Source organism: Peromyscus leucopus, chromosome 5, assembly GCF_004664715.2.
Source record: "Peromyscus leucopus breed LL Stock chromosome 5, UCI_PerLeu_2.1, whole genome shotgun sequence".
Lineage (NCBI taxonomy): Eukaryota > Metazoa > Chordata > Mammalia > Rodentia > Cricetidae > Peromyscus > Peromyscus leucopus.
Window position 1 is genome coordinate 40,290,862 of NC_051067.1, and position 15,418 is coordinate 40,306,279.

Below are 15,418 nucleotides of genomic sequence, written 5' to 3' on the forward strand. Positions count from 1 at the left end.
GTATTGGTATAGAAGGGTATATGACAACTGGAAGGATAAGTGGATATATAGGAGTGAGAAAAAAATAAATGAAATTATACAAAAAGTATATAGAGGGTGAGTTAAACCTTGGCTGGTAAAAATCTGGTTCCCACAGATGTGGTCTTTGGCGCAAGACAGATTTCACAAAATTCTGAGATCATGCCCTTAAGCAACAACCACAATGAACTCCAAGCTGCGGAAGTGATACACAGAAATAGATACTGATGTACTTTGTTATTGTCTCTTGCATTACACAAAAATAGATACTGATATACTTTGTTATTGTTTTTTGCTGATTCTGAGTAATTGTAAAAGTTAAAAGTCTGATGTAATCCCCTGCCAAGTTCCTTGATTGTAAAAATATATAAGCACTGATTTTGCAGAAGTAAATCTGCAGCAGCACATCAACACATTGTGTGTCTGTCTGTCATTTCCTCGCCGATTCCTGACTTCTCCTCGAGCCTTCTCCCTGGTTCTCCCGCAGTGGTGGTCTCCCTCTGGGTGGTCTGCGGCAGGTGGCGCCCGAACAGGGACCTGAAGGACAGGTAATCTTTCTCTCTCTTTTTCTCAGAAGTCAGGTACGGTTCTTACCAGGGAGCTGCAGTCCCGCCGGTAAAGGATCACCGGTTAAGAGTAAGTAATCAAGGAATCATGGGGCACGCATTGACTAAGAATGAAAAAATGTTGGTTACTATGATACAACGCATGTTAACCAAATCAGGGTTCCGGACATCAGTTTCATTGGCTAGCATTAGGCAAGGTACTGAGGAACCTTACCCAGAGTATATAGCTAGACTTGAGGAAGCTGTGTTTAGAATGCTCCCTCCCTCTGAGGGAACGGACATTCTTTTAAAGCAGTTAGCATGGGAAAATGCCAATGCTCTCTGTCAGGATCTGATTAGGCCAATCAGAAAAACAGGAACCCTGCAAGATTATATTAAAGCACGCCAAGATGCCTCACCGGTTGTAGTTCAAGGAATGGCCTACGCCGCAACAATGAAAGGACAGAAATTTAGCGCCTATATAAAACAGACATATGGGAATGGCAAGAAGGCCACCCAACCTCCTACTTGTTTTCAATGTGAAAAAGAAGGACATATGCAAAAAAATTGCAGGCAGGGAAACAGAGCAGAACCCAAAAAGGGGGTTCCTGGCCTATGCCCTTGCTGCAAAAAAAAGTAAACATTGGAAAAATGAGTGCAAATCAAAATTTCATAAGGATGGAACTCCCCTAGGTAGGGGAGGTTCCGATGATGATCAAGAGGAGACAAAAAACTAGGTCAGGGGTGTTCTCCTAACCCCGCACCCAAGGGAGAGGAGGCCAAGCAAAGGGCACCTCCCTCAGGGTTAAACCCTGATGCTCCAGAATTTACCATTCATGATTTGCCTAGAGCAACCCCAGAGAGTGCTGGCTTGGATCTTGCTAGCACTAAGGATATAATATTATCCAAATGGGATGGAGTAACATTGGTCCCCACTAATGTGAAGGGCACTCTGTTGCCACAAACTGTGGGGCTAGTCATTGGACGAAGCTCCAATTATCAAAAGAATTTTGAGGTCCTACCAGGAGTTATTGATACAGATACAGAAAGTACAATCAAGGTTATGGTGAAATCTTTAGCTGAAACTATACAAATTCATAAAGGACAGAGGCTAGCTCAATTGATTCTTTTACCTTTTGATAAGTTACCCAATCCTGTTATTAAAGGTGCTCAGGGGCAAGGGCAGTTTGGATCCACTGAAGGTGCATTCATGATACAGGATCTCGGGGATAGACCCTTTAAATGTATTATGATCAATGGACGGAAGTTTTGGGGTCTGATGGATACAGGTGCGGACAGGACCTGTATAGCTGCCTCAGATTGGCCCAATAGCTGGCCCGTCCATAAGACAGGTTCCTCTTTGTTAGGGCTTGGCTCTGCTTCAGGAGTTATGCAGAGCACTGCAATATTAAAATGGAAGAGTGAAGGCAGGGAGGGATTGATTCAACCTTATGTGCTTCCTTCTCTTCCCTTTACACTATGGGGAAGAGATATGTTAGATTCCATAGATATAAAGTTAGTAACCTCAGACCAAATTAGTCATCAAAATTTTTCATAGGGGCCACTGCAGAACATCTATATGCAGATAAAATAGAGTGACTTACTCACGAGCCTATATGGGTGAGTCAGTGGCCCCTAACAACAAAAAAAATACAGGCTCTAGAACAGCTGGTGCAGGAACAATTACAAAAAGGACACATAATAGAGTCCAATAGTCCATGGAATACTCCTGTTTTTGTTATTAAAAAGAAATCAGAAAGATGGAGACTGTTACAGGATCTTAGAACAATTAATACAGTCATGAAAGACATGGGACCTTTACAGCCTGGTCTGCCCTCACCTGTGGCTGTGCCACAAGGATGGCATATAATTGTCATAGATTTACAGGATTGTTTCTTTACCATTAAACTTAACCCCTCAGATAGTGAATATTTTGCCTTTAGTGTTCCCTCAGAGAATTTTAAACAACCTTTTAGGAGATATCAATGGGTAACTTTGCCCCAAGGAATGAAAAATTCACCCACATTGTGTCAGAAATTTGTAGACTTGGCTTTACAAAAAATAATACAGGAACATTGTGATTTGTATCTTATTCATTATATGGATGACATACTTTTGGCTCATAAAGATAAAACCCAGCTAAAAAAATATTAGAGGAAACTATAGAGGCACTGACTATATATGGTCTAGTAATAGCCCCTGATAAGGTACAAAGAGATAGGCCTTTGAATTATTTGGGTCAAATTATTAAAAAAGGTTATATTACTTCTCAAAAGGTTTCCATTAGAAGAGATAAATTAAAGACTTTAAATGATTTCCAAAAACTTCTAGGGGACATTAACTGGCTTAGGCCTTACTTAAAAATTACTACAGGAAGGTTAAGCCCTTTATACTCCATTCTTCATGGCGATTCAGATCCAAAATCTAAACGGGAATTGACAAAGGAAGCTATTGAGGCTTTACAATTAGTGGAACAAGCCTTAACTGAAGCTAAAGTCAAACAGATAAATTATAAAAAAACCTTGGTCTTTACTAATTTTTGCAACCTCCTATATACCCACTGCCTGTCTTTGGCAGGACGGGGTGTTGGAATGGCTACATTTGCCACACACTCAAGCAAAAATGTTAGCTGATTATCCATATTTGTGTTCCCTGTTAATTTGCAAAGGCCGCAATCGATCTAGGGAATTGTTTGAAAGAGAACCTCATAAGCTTATTGTTCCATATAATAAGGCCCAATTAGAAAATCTGTATCAATTTAATAAAGATTAGATATTGGCATTACAAAATTATACAGGCCAAATATTATATCATTACCCTAGACATCCTATAATAGAATTTACAAGGCATGTGGAACTGATATTTCCTGTCTGGTTCTCTCACAGCCCCCTAGATCATGCTGTAAATATTTTTACAGACGGCTCTTCCACAGGAAGAGCTGCAGTTTTCACCCAGACACATGGGCTGTGGGTAGAAAAAAGAAAAAAAACTTCTACACAACAAACAGAAATAAGAGCTGTTATTTTAGCTTTTGAGAAGTTTCCTCAAGAGCTTAACCTTTTTACAGATTCAAAATATGTAGCTAATTTGTTTCCAGCATTAAAAACTGCTCTTTTATCAGGGAAGTCCCCTATATTACCATTTTTACAAAAATTGCAGAATTTGGTACACAATAGATCACAAAAATTTTATGTGGGACACATAAGGGGACATAGCAAATTACCTGGCCCACTGGCTCAAGGAAATGCTATGGCAGATCTACTAACACAGAATTCTTTAGGAGCCTTTACTATACAAGAGGCTCAACAGAGTCATACAATGCATCATCAAAATGCATCTGCTTTAAAAAAAATGTTCTCTATAACAAGGGAACAAACAAGACAAATAGTGAGGGAATGTACACATTGCCCTCCTATTCATCACCCACAAAAAATGGGTGTAAACCCTAGAGGCTTAAAACCAAATGTCATTTGACAAATGGATGTGACTCATATCTCCTCCTTTGGTAGGATGGGATATGTCCATGTTACAATGGACACTTATTCTCACTTCACTTTTGCCTCAGCCAGGACTGGGGAAGCAGTCAAAGATGTGGTTCAACATCTCACACAATGTTTTCAGATTATGGGCCTTCCATCACAAATAAAGACAGATAATGGGCCAACATACACTTCAAAAGCATTTGAGCAATTTTACAACCAGTGGAAAATTGCCCACACTACAGGAATACCCTATAACCCACAGAGACAAGCTATTATAAAAAGGACTCATCAAAATCTAAAGCTACAAATAAAAAGGTTACAAGCCTCTAATTCATATTTTACTCCTCATCATGTTTTATCTCATGCCTTGTTTGTGCTCAACCATCTAAATACTAATGACAAAGGACTCACTACAGCCCTAATTCACTGGGATTGTGAGTTCCACAGTACATCTCTGCCGTTGGTGTACTGGAAGGATTTATTGTCTGACACATGGAAGGGACCGGATGTCCTCATAACCGCGGGAAGAGGGTATGCTTGTATTTTTCCACAGGATGCCGATTCCCCATCTGGATCCCGGATCGCCTTATCCGACCTACAAAGAGAAAAAAGGCGCAAGCGCCGCTGGAGGAAACAACAAAAAAAGCTGCTGACAAAAATAAAAAAGAAAAAAATTGACAACGAGAAACTAAAAGTGACTTGGTCACAGATTCGGCTTCTGACTCAGAACGCAAAGAAGCTGCTGATTGAACAAAAAAAACCCCTCACCGCTTCATTTTATTTCATTGCCTTTCTGTCTTTGATCTCTGCTCCACTACCGATAGCTCAGGGAGTTTCCTACTGGGCGTATGTTCCTAATCCCCAGATCATTCAACCAGTGGGATGGTTAGATCGGGAACCCATCAAAATGTTGACAAATGACTCAGTCAGGCTAGGCGGAGCTCAAGATTCTGACGCCCAAAGCAGCTCCTCCTCTTTAATAAATTTTGAGGGCAAAACAGATTCACTACCAATCTGCCTGACGCTACAAGGGAAAGTGCCTTACGGCTGCTTTCCAACATCTTATAGAACCTTCCTGACTGACGGTCCAGACAAAGCGAGTACTGATAGGCGATGGATTTGGGAGCTACGGATACAAACTTTAGGAGACAGACTGTATAGAGATAATTTTACTCAAGTTAATACTATTCCTATAACTCCTTGCATTCAAAAATATAGAGACAAGGATCAATTTTGAGATTCTTCCTTGTCCAAGTTTCCAGCTTGGTTGACTTGTGGCTTTCCTAATGCTACTGCGTGGTATGAACCACGGGGGTGGTTGGATGTGCTTAAAATTTGGGACTACTCTAATTCTAATGACAAAGGAGAGACTTATAAAAATTACTTAAATACTCATAAAGAGAAATTTCATGAGTATGTCTTTGAGGGACATGGAGAGCCCCTTAGGAGATGGTTTTCTCCAGGCCTTGTGAAGCCCACCTGGTTTACAAAACAAGACAACATCACTAAAAAACATTCTGATTTATTTAGGCTTGTTACAGCTGCCAATATGATGCTAGAGAAAAAACCTAACCATACTCAACTAGAGGCCATTGGTCTTCGAGCCTGCGTATCCTACCCTAATGCTTTACTCTTGGCACAATCTTCCTTTGTTAATATTTCACAAGATGGTAATTCATTTCGGATAATTTGTAGTTCTTATAAATTAACAAATTGTATCACTTCCTCGGAGCCGAAAGATTTGGGAACTGTGATTATAGTTCGGCGACCTCCTTTTGTCATGTTGCCTGTGGAACTAGGCCCTGAGCCTTGGTATGATAATTCAGCCTTACAAGTATTAAATACTTTGAGAGATTTGATTCGGCCAAAATGGTTTGTTGCTGCATTAATTTTGGGCATTACTGCATTAATTTCTATAATTACTACTTTTGCTGTTGCAACTATAGCTCTAGTTCAAGAAATTCATACTGCTCATTATGTAAATACTCTTAATAAGAATGTCACTATGACCCTTTTAGAACAAGAAGCTATAGATAAAAAATTAGAGTCAAAAATTAATGTTTTAAAAGAAATGGTTTTGGCCTTAGGACAAGATATTTCTAACCTTAAGACCACAATGTTTGCTCGTTGCCATGGTAATTTTAAATCCATCTGTGTTACTCCATTACCTTATAATACTTCTCAGCCTTGGGAAAAGGTCAAGGCCCACCTACAAGATGTCTGACAAAATACAGATATTACTCATGATTTAGATGCACTTCAGAAAGACATCTCAGCTATGAGTCAGGCCCATTTGCAGATAGAAGGTTTACAAGACCTAGCTTCAAAAATAACAAAAAGAATTAAAGATTTGAATCCGATGGATTGGCTACAATATTTTATAGTCATTGAAATGCTTATTTTACTGGTGGTGCTTGTCATTTTTCTCTTTCCCTGTCTCATTAAATGTCTCTATACTTCCGTAAAAACAGTACAACAAGACATGTTCGAGCTTCATTTTAAAAACAAAAAAGGAAAAACTGCTACGCCCACAGCTGTGACACCTGTGTAGCTGTAGCAAAGCATGCCGCTGCACTGGGGCCCAGCAGCTGAAGGGTTGAGGTTAGAGCTTCCTGGAGCGAGGCCTCAAGCGGTTCCTCCACAATCAGCAGTCGTCATACAGCCTAAAGATTCCAGGAGGCCCTGGAGGACAAGATGGCCTTGGCGACAGTCCTTGTTGGCACTAATCATGCTTTTTCTCTGTATGTCTTTTCTGTGTCGGGGGAGCGTTGGTGGACAGCCCCTAGGTGGACCCCTGAGAGTGGAAATTACCTAGAGCTGCTCCCATATATGGGAGGCTATGATGAAGTTGGGAATAGATGGGTGAATCATGAAGGAAAAAAACAACTTTGGAATGATTTGCCTTTTATGGAAAGGCTAGCCAGGACTAGAAAGCCTTGGTGCCTTTATAGTAAAAAAAAAAAGACAACAGATCATAAAAAATATAAAGCCAGCCCTAAGATATTGATATAAAAGGGTATATGACAACTAAAAGGATAAGTGGATATATAGGAATAAAAAAAATAAATAAAATTATACAAAAAAATATATAAAGGGTAAGTTAAACCTTGGCTGATAAAAATCTGGTTCCCACAGATGTGGTCTTTGGCGCGAGACAGATTTCACAAAATTCTGAGATCATGCCCTTAAACAACAACCACAATGAACTCCAAGCTGCGGAAATGATACACAGAAATAGATACTGATGTACTTTGTTATTGTCTCTTACATTACACAAAAATAGATACTGATATACTTTGTTATTGTTTTTTGCTGATTCTGAGTAATTGTAAAAGTTAAAAGTCTGATGTAATCCCCTGCCAAGTTCCTTGATTGTAAAAAAATATAAACACTAATTTTACAAAGGTAAATCTACAACAACACATCAACACATTGTATGTCTGTCTGTCATTTCCTCGCCGATTCCTAACTTCTCCTCGAGCCTTCTCCCTGGTTCTCCCGCAGTGGTGGTCTCCCTCTGGGTGGTCTGCGACACCCCAGGTGGTGGCCCAGCCCTCTGGCATCAGCATGTCCTTCAATGATAACCAGAGCCATGGACATCAACATAGACCCTGGCTGCTGTAGAGCCACAGACCCTACATGGCCCTCAGCTGCAGCTAGGGCTCAAATGTCACCATGGCATCTTGGGGCAACACAGGCCACACAGATCTGTTGGCACCAATTGGAGTATGATCCTCAGACACAAACATGGCCTTAACTGGTGGCTCAGACTCCAAGCAACCTTATGGCATAGGATGGCAACGGGGGTCATGGATGTCAACACAGACCCCAGTGCCTGCAGGACCATGGACCTAGACATGGTCCTTAGCAGCAGGCTGGGGCTGGACTTCACCCTGGCCCTGGGGGGCAAGCAGGCCAGCCACATCATCCACTTCCTAAATATATTTGCTTCTTCAGTTCTGCCTCTTTCCACAGCACATGGACAGTTCTGCTTCTCTTTCTCTCCCATTTCTTCACCATATATTTGCTCATCATAATGGCATCTACCTGCCCAGCACCGTGTGGGCCTGTGGATGTCTTCAGCCAGCCAGGACTGTAGGACCCAGGCTTGCTGTGGAATAATCCCTCTGTACACTATGAAGATGTGTTGCTCTCATTGTTAATAAAAAGCTGATTGGCCGATGGCTAGGCAGGATTTCAGGGGCAGAAAGAACAGTGGGGAGAAGGACAGAGTAGGAGAAGGTGCCATGAGATGCAGAGGGAGCAGTATAAAAAATACATAGATGAAGTAAATGAACCTTGGGCAGCACATAGAATAATAGAAATGGGTTGATTTAAGTTATAAGAGCTAGGTAAAAACAAGCCTGAGCTATTGGCCAAGAATTTATAATTAATATTAAGTCTCTGAGTGGTTATTTGGGGATTGGCTGGAGGAACAGAGACAATTGGCAGTCTAGACAGAGAACCACACCTACAAAAAGTGCACAATGTTCAGGGCCACATATGTTCATATAGAACCCAAAAACACTTCTTTAAGAAGGTTCAAAACCCACAAAAATGGAGTCAAACACAGTTTCCTAGTCCTACAGTCTCTCATGCAGCCCATGGTACAGGGAGGCATCTCCCAACCACTGGCTGCATGATTGAGCCACCAGCATGAGCCCTGCCAACAGAACATGAGCTAAGACACATGGCAGGTTTAAGGTTTTGCTCATGCAGACATAAAGATTATAGGTATGCAATGAAGACAGATGCAGACAAAAGAAACCTTTAAATGGGTTACAGTGTGTTTAAAAATGTACAAAGCCTTGGGAAAGAAAAGAGGAAAGATGTTGACAGTCATAGATAAAGAATAGTTTATAAATAATAAAGTCCTTACTGAAGGAGTAAAGTAATATAAAAAATAAACTGGTTGGAGATTGAAAATACACAGGGAGTCTGGATCCTGTGTGTTATTGTGTTGTCTTTAAATTTTCTGATTGCTGATGAATGAGCCATACCTGCTAAGAGATATTGGATTGTGGGAGGTTCTAGATTAAACCAATCTATATATTTTTAAAATGTCATGACTTTTTTAAAGTCAAAGGTGTGTTGCTTTGGGCAAGAGGTTATACTTTTGTTCCCCCCAGAAAACAAAAGTCAGTGGGTTTGTTATGAGTTGAAGAAGTTTGAAGGAGGAAGACACCCTGAAAATCCTGGCTACCAACATAAAGAAATAAACCTAGAAAATCCATAAGACATGTGATATATAATTTACCTGCTCAAACATAAAACAAAAAATCATCTTTGACTGACTTTTGTACAATACATAGTATATTTTAATGAAGGCAGATATGTACGTTACCTTTAATAGTTTATGTATTTTCAGAACAAGGGAACAAGACATCATTGAAAACAAATGACCTAGGTAGTCTAGCATCTCAGAGTGCCTCCACTGCAGTTTTCTCAAAGTTCTGCTTCCAGAACAACTTTAAGGCTGCTGACTGAGATGGTCCAGCCTCACAGACTACTCCAGCCAAGATTTAACTATTATCCTGATTTTCTCAAGTTCCCCCAAAGATTTCAGTGCCCCCAGACAACAGGAAGCAGTCTAGAGAAAATAATGCCTACATTCATACCCAAAAGAGGGGTTATGGATATTTGTTATCAACTGGGGTGGAGGGTGGTTACAAATTGTAGTTGGCCATGGTCAAAAAATAAAGTAAAAGAGTTAGATTCAAGGATCTCTTTCTATTGGTAAAATTATTAAAGCCACTCCACGTAGTTAAAAGAAAGATTTATTTAGTGGGTAACTTACAAATGAAGGGATAGGTAGGTCGTGGGGTCTGGGGAAGGTGTATTGCAGTCCAGGGCTGTTCTCTGGAGCTCTGGTCTGTCAACCTCCACCATCAAGGGTCCAGGAACAGAGAGCGAGCTGGCCCATCCTAATCTCCGGTCTCCAGAGTCCTCCCTTGGCCCCACCTTGTAGGCATGACAGTTTCCGAAGCTTCAATGGGGGTTGGAACTTCCAGATTAAAGCTGGAATGGGTACCCACTACATCTTTCTAAGAAAAAAAGGGGATATGGAAATGATGAGATTAAAGGAAAGATAATTAAATCTACTTTAATCCAAAAAAGCAACTACTAGTCTTAAATATTTTACATTGGTTTGGATTTTTGTATAGTGATTCAAATTAAAGGTTATTTTTGTTAGGATATGTTATACATACATTTCTACTCTTGTTTAATGTATTGTGCCTATACAACACATTTAACAATGTAATACAGATTTTCACTCCTTGAAAATTATTATTATAAACTATTTAGGATAAGAAAGAAATACAGAGCCAGACAGTGGTGGCACACATATTTAATCCCAGCGCTTGAGAGGCAGAGGCAGGCAGATCTCTGTGAGTTCGAGGCCAGCCTGGCATACAGAGTGAGTTCCAGAAAAGGCACAAAGCTACACTGAGAAACCCTGTCAAAATAAAGAAAGAGAGAGAGGGAGAGGGAGGGAGGGAGGGAGGGAGAGAGGAAGGAAGGAAGGAAGGAAGGAAGGAAGGAAGAAAGAAAGAAAGAAAGAAAGAAAGAAAGAAAGAAAGAAAGAAATGCAGATTGGTAGTTAGTCACCTATTACAAACAAGCTTATAGTCAAGTTACATATATTATCAATGTCAAACAGAGATATATTTATATAGATAGATAGTCTTTAAATGATTCAAATATCAACAGAATATGGCATTCAAGTTGTTTTAGTAATATAAGGCTTTTTATGACAATGAGAAATGTCTGCTCCTGGCAGTACCATTCTACATCAGAGAAGATGATGGGCATTGAAGAAAATCTTCTTTGTGGTGAAAGTTAGCCACTGGACAAAAACTTGATCTTGCCTCAACTCCTGAAAGTATGCTGTCCAAATCTGTGAAGTGGGATCCAAAAGAATGTGAATGCCAAATACCATGACAAGGCAGGACAGGCCTTCAAAATTCCTGCTTCACAGAAAAGTCTGTCAGATATTCCAGGTCTGTAGGCTGAAGATAAATGCCCCAGTTTACAGAGGAACCTTGGGTGTTTGTCCAGGAGGTCAGCTGTCTCTGTCATTTCTTGGTTTTGGAAGTTGTTGCTCTGCACTTCCTGTTTACTCCGGTAATATCATATTCTTCTCAGATCTCTGACAGAGTTGAAGACTTATAGTCTTCCTTGTTACCAGATAAAGAAAAGAACTCAAAAAAGAGGTGTAAAGGGTATAAGCTTGAGAAACAAAAAGTATAGTTTTGGGTTGGTAATATAAGTTAGGATAGAAAGTGAATTAGGTACAACACTTTCGACTCACCACTATAGAACAGAAAATGGAATATTTTCTCTGAATTTGCCAAATGCAAATGGACCAGAATTTGTAAATGTAATTCTTACCTGATATTTATTTTTAGTGTATATAATTTTATTATGTTAAAGTTAAAAACCTTCATTTTTAATTAGACAAAAAGAAGGAAATGCTGTGGAATAATCCTTTTGTATACCGTGAAGACATATTGCTCTCATTGTTACCAAAAAGATGATTGGCCAATGACTAGGCAGGATTTACGGGGCAGAGTGAATGCTGGGGGGAAAAGTGGACTCAGAAGAGGTGCCATGAGATGTAGAAAGAGCAGAATGTGAAATACATAGATGAGGTAAATGAGCCTCAGGGAAGCACATAGGTTATTAGAAATGGGTTGATTTAAGTTATAAGAGCTACCTGAAAAACAAGGCTGAGCTATTGGCCAAACATTTATAATTACTATTAAAGCTGTGTAGTTATTGGGGATTGGCTGGTAAAACAAAGCTAGTTGGCAGCCTAGACAGAAAACTCCTCCTACACAGGCCGGCCTGTGGGTGTCTTTCACCCACCTGGGGCTGAGTAGCACAAGGCAGGCCTGTGGATATCTTCAGCCAACCAGGATTGTGAGGACCCAGGCTGACTTGTATAATGCATTTATTTTCATTCTAAAAATAACACATAAATTTTATTATTCAATGGGAGTCACTGTGATATTTATGCATTGCTTCTATTGTGTATTGACGGTGTGCTTCCATGACTCTTTCTACTACCAGAAGTGGTGATCATGAATGATCCTTTATACACACAAGAGAATATCAGCTATTTCATGGAGGAAGGCAAGATGGAGGAAGGGACAGTTGTGGCTTTGAACTTTCTTCAGCCTCATTATTAGCTAAGCACAGTCACCATTTGTTGAGTGTTTATCCACCACTATGTGTTGAGATACTCTTAGTCGATATGGTATTATGTGCACCTAAACAAAATTATCAAGTTTTGTGTTTTGTATGCTGAAAGGATACATGGACATTTATCAATGCCTGACCTCTCTTACTGAGTGTGACAACATTTAGTCAGATGTCCATCTCTCTGAATAAGTATGAAGGGGCTGATAACTGCATAACCAAGTGTTAGAAACTCTGGAACATATAGTAATTTGGAATAATTCTCTATGAAGAAAGTAAAATATAAAGAAATAAAACAATCTGCTGAATAGAAGAAAAGAAAACAGAACATCAGAAGGAGGACACTCTGGGCAGCTCTCAGCTCAGGGGGAGTTCTGTAGAGAAGCTTGGCCTTCTGAAGGTAGAGGACATGCTGGTGGTGCTTGTGGAGAAGAGATACCATGTAGCCACTGGCCCCCCCATGGCTCCCTGAAACACTGCATCTCTCAGGACCATGAGGGTGAGAAAAATCCATCTTATTATCCAGCTTTCTGGCAGAAAATAGCAATAATTGCTGCCTTTTTTTAACCTGTGTTATGTTCACACTGTTGATACTTTTGATATAATATGGTAAATTCATGCTGGTCAAGAAACTGAGTAGCCAAAAGAGGAACAGCAAGGAAAGAATGTGCTGTGGAGTCTTTAGGGTGAACCTCTGCCACCTGGAGTGTCTGGGGCTGATGGTGATGGCCTGGACCACAGTGAGGAGACTGCTGGTGCAGATGGAGAGGCCCCGGGATGTCCTTGCCAGGTAAACAACAACTTTACAACTGTTGTCATCTAAGAAGTTTCTAAAATTAAAGGCTTCTATAGTCTTCGGCATCCCTTTCGAAAGAAGCATTATGATGTTTGTGAGTGCCAAGTGAGCAAGAATGAGGTATATAGGTTTCTTCTCTGTGTTTTGGAACATGTGCATGTAACTCACAAAAACTGAGATGTTCCCCATGGTGCCAAGCCCAGTGAGACAGAAGAAGACTGTGCCCTTCACAGGGTCCAAAACCATCCTTATTTCTGAGGCAGAAATACTTGATCCAGCAAGCACCTTTTTGAAGAAATCAGTAAATCATGGTAAGTATCAGAAAAAATAATCTTTTAAAGCCACTCAGTTTTCTGGAGAATAGGGTAATGATCTATATTATTGTTCAGATTTATTGACCCAGAATTTCCTTGAAGACTTGTTTACAGAAATCTATATTTCCAAGCTATGTGTTGAACTTAATTACATAATCTCAAATTATACTAGTAACAACAAAATCAAGATGTTGACACAAAAACCAGTTGTAGATCAAGAAAATAAAGCAGAGAGTCTAAATACAAACCAATGCGCCTTCACCCAAAACACACTGAGTGTAGCCTCAGACAGAAGGCAGAAACTAGATCCATATCCCTTATACTTCATCAAAAAAAGTGAAAATGTGTTCAAAGCCATGATGTAGGAACTGAAGCACTGGGAATGTACAAAAAAAGCTCAGGGAAAACAACTCAGGGCACAGCAGGATCCTCAGAGTAAGCTCCTCTCCCAGCCTGCACTGAAGACAGCCTGCACCCATCACAGACTCCCCACTCATGTCAGCTGTGTTGGAAAGGCAGGAAAAAAACAGCCACAGAGCCACCTAGAAACACTGCTGCTCCTGATGTCATGTTGTCACCGAGCAGCTGCAAAGAGCCACCCTGAGGATACAACCCAATGAACACCCAGGCAAACCAGCTGAACACTTCTGTAAGAGGCAGCAGAAATGGCCAACGAACACAGGAACAATGCTCTCTATTTTTAGCCACTGGGAACAAGGCCTTTGAAAAAAATCAAATTATCACCCCAGGGAGGGTGCCATGTAGGAACCATGAGATTCTGCTATGGAAGGTGTTGAAAGGAACACTGGACTCCCAGTGAGTGGCTTTGGGACCTTTAAGGGAGCCTGGAGCAGTTCTAGATGTTTAGAAGTTTATCGTGTGGATTAAAAGATTAATTAGACATGGTGTTATAAAACAAAGACATGTTCAAGTAAGGGATTCCATAAAATTCTATTTAAAAATAAATAAAGGACCTGGCACCCTCTTTTGGTCTCTGCCAGGATAAGTCGTGAAAACAGGGCACTTCCTAGCAGGCAAAGCACACAGAGAGATATTTAAAAATAAAATAAATCTTATAAAAGTAACTGGTTGGCACATCCCTGGTGTGAACTGTTCGTTCACAGGAACAGTCAAGGTGGACTTTGCAGCTGCCCTGTGACATCAGGAGCAACAGTGTTTCCAGGTGGCTCTGTAGCTCTTTTATCCCTGCCTTTCCAACACAGGTAACACCACAGGAGACTGTGAATGTTGCAGGCTGTTCTCCCTGCAGTCTGGGAGAGGATCTTGCTCTTCTAACTCTAAGAGCTTCCGTCTCCTTAACTAGGAATTCATGTCAAATGATGGGCACTTTCTACAGAGTGAAAGAGATCAGGATGCTTCATTCAAACTTTGGGATTTGTGCATGTTTTGTATTCTTGAAATGCAATTCTGCAAGCCTCCTGCTTTTCCTTTGTATAAAGTATTAAATATGGTTATAGATCTCTGTCCTGAAGGTCTCTGACAACATGAACTATGGAGACTAGGCTTGTACTAGGTAGATACAGGCAGCCTCACTCTTCTAGGAATATCAGTTATTGCCTTTCATCTCCCCTGACAAATGGGGTTATTAGTACCTGAGCCATTGCATTATAGAGAGCAGAACACTGCTGCAAATCCTTAGCACATAATGAAACATGCTGCAGCACTTATAGCAACTGCAGTAGTGTAAATGAACAAGCTTGAAATAAAAACCAAGTATTTAGTCGGAGATTAGAATGTACTAAAAGTGTCGACACTCAATGCATCTCAGAGTCCTGATGGACTTTTCAATTCTTTTCAAAGTCTTTCTGTCTGTACATCTGTCTGGGATTGCATGCTTCTTTCCAGCCCTCTGTTCCTTTCCACAAACCTCAATGATCATACTTAATAAGTAAAGAGACAAGTGAATGAAATGAACACTGTCAGAGGAAGACGGCACCATAATACTACTGAAAGTCCTTTAGAAAAGTAGTGGGTTTTTTATCTCCTTTTTACTCTATTCTTCTCTCATAAAATACATCCTAACCACAACCTCCCCTTCCT

The 15,418-nt window shown here is 40.3% G+C and overlaps 1 pseudogene; it reads right to left on the minus strand.

The window, feature by feature from the left end:
- Positions 1 to 4,557: 4,557 nt before the first annotated feature.
- On the minus strand, positions 4,558 to 13,289 carry LOC114700417 (annotated as a pseudogene).
- Between the last annotated feature and the right edge of the window lie 2,129 nt (positions 13,290 to 15,418).